The following is a 6,540-nucleotide window of genomic DNA, read 5'->3' on the forward strand; positions in this document are numbered from 1 at the left end:
AGTACTGTGTCACACTCACAGGGGCAGTTTATCTACAAAAAGTTTGTAAAATACATTTACAAACCAGAGGCTCTATCTATCTATTTATCTATCCTGTTTAAGATAGTTGATCTAAGGACAGTTTATATAGATACATGCGCTGATTGGTTCCCACAAAGTGCTAGACGACACACCATTGGTAGGTTACAGGGGTGGGCGTAGTCAGAGGAATAGACTGTCAGACAGTAGACTGGAGCTCAGTAAAGACAAGTGTCATCGACGGAGAGGCGATAAAGTAAATAAATTCAGGCGAGTGGAGCTGTTTGTACATCTTCACTGCAGGTAAGTTTCCTCAAAGACAGAAATATTTGATATTTTACCAATTGTAGACATTTTTACTTCGTAGTTTACTGTCTACTTACTCGCGGAAAAGTTTATCAGCGACAATAAATTGCAGCAAACTGATATTGCTGATGACGAAATTTATGTCAGCATATCGTGTGTATGTAAATGGACATTTACCTCTGTTTAGCGTTTAACATAAACTCGTCCGTGAGTATTTTATGGAAAGTTGTCGTATACCTACAGCTCTTCCGCTCTGGGATTAGCTAATTATATTTTAGGGATGCTTTTTGTTGCTCATTGTGACTCATATGGTCTTAACGATGTTTATGTTTTGCACTGATGAGCCGCTGGTCATTATCTGATTCTTTTACGAGTACACATTTTTCATGCCACTTACTGCACCGTGTAGATAAGACGTGGCAGTGGTTTACTGTGCAGCACCTGACTGAGATGTGTTACCAGAGATTCCTATGCTGCTATATATGTCAGCCCCCCTCCTCGTCATTTATGAATGGAACCTTTGACATGCGAGTCAGGCTATAAAAAACACTTAATGCCCTATGACACTGGAAGACACAAGGGACGGTTATTTATTTTTTTTCCCTCCTGAGATAATAACAAGAGGTTGATAACAGTGCCTGATCTCATTGAAGCCTTGGCTCTCTGTTGTGTCTGCTGGAAATCTAAAAGCACAGCTGTATTTCGTCCAGCTTCCTTGTTTTAGATCCTGCGCTTCCTGGTACCACTTTGGGGTTAGGGGGACGCAGGGTTGCTCTAGTGAGTGGATGTCTATGTTGGTCTCTGTGAAAGTGATCATTTGTTCATAAAGTAAACCAATATTCATTCATGAGCGACAGCCAAGAGTATAGAAATACTGTTCCTGGCAATAAAGCACACATTAAATTTGCACTAGACAAAGGCCAATGATCTTGCTTGAGGACAAGTCCAGTTGCACTTAGTAAAACAGAAAATGACTGAGAATCTTCACAGGCACACATGAAATCTTTATAGGTCTTGTAAATCTCAAAAACTGACCAAGTTAAGATGCTGACACCCTGCACAGCTGCATGTAACACCCAGTATAAAACTCTAATCTTAGTTAAAATTGGACTGGTGATGTCACCTATTGGGTGAGGCTCTGTAGTCAGACATGAAGATGTAGTGACATAGTGGTTTGAAATATTTAGCCTTGAACATGGTTCTAGAGGAAATAACATAAAACATTGCAAAACAGTGGTAATCAGTGATCCTAATTCAACTACACATGATGAGGAAAATTAGTTACAGTCCACATGGTGTTAAATCACCATTTTGATTGTGAAACTATTATTAGACAGCGTGATCACCATGCCCTAGTGTCTTATGACCACACAGTGAAACATTCAGATACAATCTTTGGATGATGGAAACACCTACAGGGAGATAATGCAGTAAAACAAGATGTTTTGGATAGTTGTTTAGGGGAGGTGACCATAAGAGACAGGACTGCAATTAAAACTGTATCACAGCATCAACTGAAAAGGAAATGACCTACAAGGAAGATATGTCTTTAACCTGTCATCAGTGGCTTTACCAAACAATTACTAATGACAGTGAACACACTAATTGCATAAAGCTTCACGCAACACAAATCTAAGTCACTGTCTTTTGTCTTCTCTTTGTCTTAACTTACCTTTTCATTGTAAGAATAGGGAACATTACTCACCAGTTAAAATGAACAACTTCTTTTAGACACAGGTATTGACACAGGTATGATAGCTTTTTTTGGACTTTTTCTGAAAAAAAAAAAGCAGATTTTTTCCAGCATCCTCTTGTAGCCAGTAATTTCAATGCACAATACAGTAAGTTGGTGAAATATATATAAGTACAGACTTTAAGAAAGAACAACACTAATGTATCAAGATTACACAACTGCTAAATCCATATTTACCATATGACAGGATAAAACTGCTGTCAAATAAGCAAACACACCCCAAAACACAAGACTCATTTTCCCTTGACATTTCTTAATAGAAACAGTAATGTTCACAATTTCAGTCTTTCTATCAAGCAAGGAAAAAAAACACTAAAAGTAAAACTAGCCAGCAGTCATGAAACAAACTCGCTACAAAACAGTATGTACTGTAGGTTAGAGAAGAGTTGAGTTTTCTCATTGATTTTCTTCAGATTAGATTCTTCAGTGTTTCTGTACCATTCAGCCTTGGGTTCATCACATTGTTGCAAATATCATGCAATTAGAATTAGGTGTAGAACTCAGGACCTGACCTACCAGTTATTAATGAGCTCACTCATTGTAATGTGTTTAAATGCAAAATGTATCATCCTTCCAAGGTTTGTCAAAGAATTGACCAAAATTAACCCTTGTTATACTGTAAACTTTAAAAAGTTGCCTTTTTTCACTATTTAGGCCTTTGGGCCAAATGTTTTGAGGAAGTAGTTTATAGAGTCTCCTTTATGTTTTGTCAGAATTAGATCCATAAACTGATGGATGAACCGGGTGTGACTCACTATGTCTCTACACCCCATGACCTTTCTCTACAAAGACCTCTCAGTCCTCTCCAAAACGTCACCCACTTCAAACATTTGTACCCATTTCTTTCCTTAAGGCATCTTTACACTAAAATAATCTTTGTTCCATTGTTAATCAGTAGATCAAAAAAAAAAAAAAAAAAAAAGATTTTTGGAAAGTCAGCCTACATGAGGCCACCAGTTTCATAAGGTCAGACACACAGGGCATTACACTTTTGTGTGTGTGTGTTGGCTCTGGTTGGAATGCTGTTGGAGAAGCAGTCTTTCTGGCCGGTGTGTTAGTTAGCTGCTGGTTACTATTAGAGAACTGGTTTTCCCTCCCAACTTGAAGAGATAATTTGGTGGGACTCTGTAATGAATTTGTTTTTAATTGTGATTTCAGGAAACAAAATGAACTGACCTGTTGACATGCTGTTGATTATACTTCAAATGTAAAGAGCTGACAGTAAAATGTGTTGAGAAGTTTCTCCTGCTGCGGGGAAAACAGATCAATGAGCCCGTTTGTGGTCCTTTATTGACTTCGGGGTTTAAGGGGGACTATATTTTAAAGCAGTTAAGTCAAACAGACCTCATGGTGTCTGTAGGCTATGTTGACACAGGAGTCGTATGCTTCAGCTTAGCTATGTATTGATCGTTTCAGCTCAGTCAGATAACCTAATTAATTCAGTCTCTTAGTTACTTGAGATGATGCCTCATAAACAAAGTGCTTAGCAGCATGCCAGTGTTTACAGTCATGCAAAAACCACACTTACCTGCAATTATACTAATAGTCAGTTAATCAATGAAGCAATTTTTCAAGCAAAATGGCAAATGTGCCTTAGCTCCAGCTTCTCAGTTGTGCGGATTTGCTGTTTGTTTAGGATCTTCACTGTCAAACAAATAAAACATCCAATTCAAAGTGTTACCATGGGATTAATTAATGGAGACTAATTAAAGCAATCATTAGTTGCATCCAGAGAGATTTTGTTTTGAAATCTCTAGACTGCATTCGCTACTTTGTGCAGAAGTATTGCTCTGGAGTTCTGGGCTGTTGTCTGTCCACGCAGCTGACCCAACCTGACCCAACATTTTAAATGACAACTTTGCCCAAAGTTTTTTTTTTTTTTTAATCCCACATACAGCAGCTCCCAAAGTGCAGACAGCCGCAGACGCTCTTCAGTGTGAGACGCCATCTGTTTGTTTGTCCTGTGGGGAATATGAAAACAAATGGCAGCACTTCTTGGCTTAGTTGTGTGCCTGTGGGCTCCTTGGAAAGCAGTCTCCATAGTGGCTGGGGCGACGTCAGGCCAAGTGTGCGTGTGGTTCTATTTATGCTGCTGATCATTTCTGTGTGACGCACTTGGTACATCCTGTGGTTGTAGCATTTGGATTATTTTACACCCAGTGACCTGTGAAAGTTTAATCGTTACTGCATTTCCTCATCATGCCCACAGTGGCTAAAAAAGGCCCTCTGCGTGGTGAGGCTGACAGTCTACTGGAATCCTCAAATTTGTTTCTACACACTTTTTACTCAGCATGTCTGGAAACAATGTTTGTTTTTCCACACCACGTCATTCACAGAATATACAGAATATTTGGTTAGAGGTTGTCTCAAATGTAGTAGACATGCGGCGCCCTGTGCTTTAGTGTGTGCTCACTGACCTAGGGTGAGTTTGTATAGGACTGTCAGTGTGTGGCTTAAATATTAGGAAAATCTGAAATGCATTGCACTTGTTTTAACACGTACAGACAGCAGGGATGCCTCAAAAGCACAGAACCTGAACCCATATAATCTATTTTAGGGACAAGCTCGCAAACCAGGAATTTGGCAACTGTACCATAGCAGTTTCTTGAAAATCATAAGTGGGATTGTGTAGAATTCTGTATAGTTGTAAACCAGAGTCAGTGGTAGCAGTAGACCACTTAACAGCTGATACCTCCTGTATAACAAAAATGTCTTTTTATCCATTAATTAGTTTGAAAACATAAATCATTCATACTGATGTTCCCCCACAGCTCTCTGGTTATCCACAGGCCTTCTGCCTGAGGCTACACAGCTGTAACTATGGCAACAATGCTGTCTTTGTTTAGAACTGTTTTTATCGTCAACAAGAAGGGATTTACAAGTATTTCCTGAATAAAAAATGAATCTAATTGCTATTCCAAAACACTGATGGAAATCCCTGCACAATGCACAGTTCACAGCTCATACTGTTTTTTTTTTAGAATTCAAGGAAAACAGAACAGCTGTTGTAAATTGACTATAAAAATTTTTGAGGCTACAGAGAAGTTACTGCTGTTTTGTAAGATTCAGTCATAAGTCAGTGGGTATTACATGTGCCGCATCTTCTGTATAATTGTTCATAGGTGCTCATGTACGACCACATACAGTATGCACAGAATACTATATGTCTTTATGTGTTTGCTTGTATTTGCATTTGTGTTTTAACAATTGTTTGTACAAAACTCCATGACTGACACATGTTGCCTAATTCAACTTAAATGCCACATCCTCAACTGAGCCCTAATGGACCAGTTGACCCAACTTGTCCATACCACCCACACACACACACACACACACACACCTTAATGGGAAACCCCTTCATATCTCTGCCTTTCCCTATCTGTTTTCCTCTTGCCTGATGGATTTAGCACACTACCACAAGCTGCATAAATCTTTGCCTTGCCTATACAAACCTGTGATGGGATGTAAGTATTTACACTAACTCCTCAAGTCAAAAACATTCTACAAGGTTTTTTTTTTGTTACATATTCACCTGTTTGTTGTAGATTTTAAGGATTATTGTGGACAATGTTTGCCCTGAGGAGGAAATAATCCCTGGTCAGTCAGGCCAGGCAAGTTTACACACACGCACGCACACACGCACGCACACACACACACACGCACACATAGAGACTTACTCATACGTACACATTCACCGGTCCAAGAGAACTTCCTCATATTGTCCAGCTTGTTGATGCAGGAAATCACTTTGATTGATGCCCCCCACCCCCACTGAATTAAATGTTGTCTGTTTTAGGGGTTTCTTTGTAACACGTGTGCATGTCAATCTATGTTCCTCACAGCATTAAGTTGTCTTAGTATGGTGATATTGTTTCAGGTTGTAATCAAATATAACAAACTGCCTGTTTTGGCTGGCTAGTTGACATGCTGTGTGACAGTTTCATATCTCAGATGTAAATATTAGCTCTTTCTGAGATGCCCCATGAAGAGAAGAAGGTAGCAGCCATTCAGCGTCTTCTCTCTCTCTACATTCGCAGTGTCTTATTTGTTACCTTCTTGCAAAAGAAAAACATGGGGAATTTCATGATGCTGCTTTTACCCTCAATCCTTTAAACACACTGTACACACAGTTTACTTCCACACATGAGTTTAAATTTTCCTGGCAGGAGGAAATTCAAGTTCAATCAACCTGTACTTGTTTTTCAGGTAATGCTTGCCCGCCACAAACTCTGCAGGTGCTTTCCTCCCTCTCCCCCTATGTCCAGGTGAGAGATGATGTGGCTGATCAGTGTCAAGAGACCCTATGCTAAGCTAGGTTGGGGATTTCCACTCATGAAAACACATATACATACAACCCCACCCCCGCTTCAGCACTGCAGCACCACCTCTCTCTTGCCCTGCATACACACTTCCACACGTCGCTGTCAGGTTCTTCCTGTTTTCTGAGATGTCAGCAGCATGCC

The 6,540-nt window shown here is 39.7% G+C and overlaps 1 protein-coding gene across 2 annotated transcripts in view; it reads left to right on the plus strand.

Annotated features, from left to right (window-relative positions):
- The first annotated feature begins 216 nt into the window (after positions 1–216).
- The window catches only part of LOC108875934 (phosphoinositide 3-kinase regulatory subunit 6), a 23,056-nt gene continuing 16,732 nt past the window's right edge, over positions 217–6,540 (plus strand). For both annotated transcript variants that reach the window (XM_051070695.1, XM_018665150.2), the window contains exon 1: positions 217–321. The gene's annotated coding sequence lies outside the window, so the exon portion shown is untranslated. The remainder of the gene's footprint in view (positions 322–6,540) is intronic.

The sequence above is a fragment of the Lates calcarifer genome, linkage group LG5, assembly GCF_001640805.2.
Source record: "Lates calcarifer isolate ASB-BC8 linkage group LG5, TLL_Latcal_v3, whole genome shotgun sequence".
Lineage (NCBI taxonomy): Eukaryota > Metazoa > Chordata > Actinopteri > Centropomidae > Lates > Lates calcarifer.